Source organism: Schistocerca nitens, chromosome 7, assembly GCF_023898315.1.
Source record: "Schistocerca nitens isolate TAMUIC-IGC-003100 chromosome 7, iqSchNite1.1, whole genome shotgun sequence".
Lineage (NCBI taxonomy): Eukaryota > Metazoa > Arthropoda > Insecta > Orthoptera > Acrididae > Schistocerca > Schistocerca nitens.
In genome coordinates this window covers 310,451,325-310,453,824 of record NC_064620.1, presented here as the reverse complement: position 1 = coordinate 310,453,824, position 2,500 = coordinate 310,451,325, and positions in this window count along the sequence as shown.

Sequence of the window (2,500 nt, the reverse complement as noted above, 5' to 3'; positions counted from 1 at the left end):
ACCACACTGGCGTGTCTCACAGCATATAAGCAATGGCAGAAATGAAAGACACAGGTCTGCCACTCCCTTGCCACACCCACAGAACCGGCGCACCACCTCCCCTGAGCCAAAGGTGCATCCTGACGTGACACATCTCAGGGTGCCTCAGGCGTCCACTTACCATCATCACTATGAACGAACCTCGTCCCCTCCCCCCTCATACACCATCCCTTAACCTAACCTATGTTGCACCTTAACCTAACCTATGTTGCGCCTTAACCTAACCTATGTTGCGCCTTAACCTAACCTATGTTGCGCCTTAACCTAACCTATGTTGCGCCTTAACCTAACCTATGTTGCGCCTTAACCTAACCTATGTTGCGCCTTAACCTAACCTATGTTGCGCCTTAACCTAACCTATGTTGCGCCTTAACCTAACCTATGTTGCGCCTTAACCTAACCTATGTTGCGCCTTAACCTAACCTATGTTGCGCCTTAACCTAGCCTATGTTGCGCCTTAACCTAACCTATGTTGCGCCTTAACCTAGCCTATGTTGCGCCTTAACCTAGCCTATGTTGCGCCTTAACCTAACCTATGTTGCGCCTTAACCTAGCCTATGTTGCGCCTTAACCTAACCTATGTTGCGCCTTAACCTAACCTATGTTGCGCCTTAACCTAACCTATGTTGCGCCTTAACCTAACCTATGTTGCGCCTTAACCTAACCTATGTTGCGCCTTAACCTAACCTATGTTGCGCCTTAACCTAACCTATGTTGCGCCTTAACCTAACCTATGTTGCGCCTTAACCTAACCTATGTTGCGCCTTAACCTAACCTATGTTGCGCCTTAACCTAACCTATGTTGCGCCTTAACCTAACCTATGTTGCGCCTTAACCTAACCTACGTTGCGCCTTAACCTAACCTACGTTGCGCCTTAACCTAACCTATGTTGCGCCTTAACCTAACCTATGTTGCGCCTTAACCTAACCTATGTTGCGCCTTAACCTAACCTACGTTGGGCCCTAACCTAACCTACGTTGGGCCCTAACCTAACCTACGTTGGGCCCTAACCTAACCTACGTTGGGCCCTAACCTAACCTACGTTGGGCCCTAACCTAACCTACGTTGGGCCCTAACCTAACCTACGTTGGGCCCTAACCTAACCTACGTTGGGCCCTAACCTAACCTACGTTGGGCCCTAACCTAACCTACGTTGGGCCCTAACCTAACCTACGTTGGGCCCTAACCTAACCTACGTTGGGCCCTAACCTAACCTACGTTGGGCCCTAACCTAACCTACGTTGGGCCCTAACCTAACCTACGTTGGGCCCTAACCTAACCTACGTTGGGCCCTAACCTAACCTACGTTGGGCCCTAACCTAACCTACGTTGGGCCCTAACCTAACCTACGTTGGGCCCTAACCTAACCTACGTTGGGCCCTAACCTAACCCACGTTGCGCCCTAACCTGACCTGTAATTGTTATATGAATTGAAACATTCATGTAGCGTTGCCTAATCGCAACCCTCTCAACATAGGTCAGTGCTCGCACTCTCTGGTGTCCTGCATATTGATTCATGTTACGGTGCGTACCCTCACAACATCTAGCGAGTGTTGCGTACGTTCCACATGGTCCCGCTATCCACTGTAATGTGTACTGCTGTAAGACGTATATCGCCCCCCTGTCGCCTCTAGTTCGTCAGGCGGGAGTTTGCGTGTTCAATGAGCTTCGCAGCTGTGCAATGGCATTCGCATACGTACGCGGGCCACCTTCCACGTGTTCTCTCGTGCATACGTCGCAGCATGTATGTGGGCTGATGTGGCGTGTCGTGACGCATATCATCCAGGCATGCAAGACCCACTGAATTTGCAAATGTAGATGGACGTCTACGTTTGCTGCCCAAGTTACGCAAATGAACCGGAAATCCGTTGTTGCGCGGTTGTTTACGCTGGAGGTGAATCATTGATTGCGAAAATCGGTACAGGTATTAACTGGTTGCTTCAGCGACACCCGTCATACCCACGAACGTGAGTGGGCATGTGGGTATGAAGCGATACGCGGCGGTGGCTGGGTGGGACCGTCCCCGGCCGGTGAGGGGGGAGCGCCCGGCGTGCTGGCCGCGCGCTGCGTGGGCGCACGCGCTACAGCCGGCTGGTGGGGGCGCCCAGTGGCAGGCGCGCCGGCCGACGGACGCGGCAGGCGGCGCAGCTGCGCGCCGGCGCACCCAGCGCGCGGCGCCGTGCGGCCAAAGTGGGTCCTCGCGGGCCCGGTGCGAAGCGCGGTGGACGTCTGCAGTGTGCTGGTCCGATTGAGGACTGTGTGCGTTGAGGATGCGCCGCCGCCCGGCACTCGGCGCCGCGACGCCGTCTGCTGCTCGGTCGCCCCCGCGGTTCTCGCAGGTGGTTTGTATCGCAGCTGTGCGGATGTGTTGGCGCGTGCGCTGTGCTGGGAGAGTTCGCTTTGGCACCCAAGTGGGGCTCTGCCCCTCTGTGGCGCTGGCGTTGGAGCTGCCCGGCCACT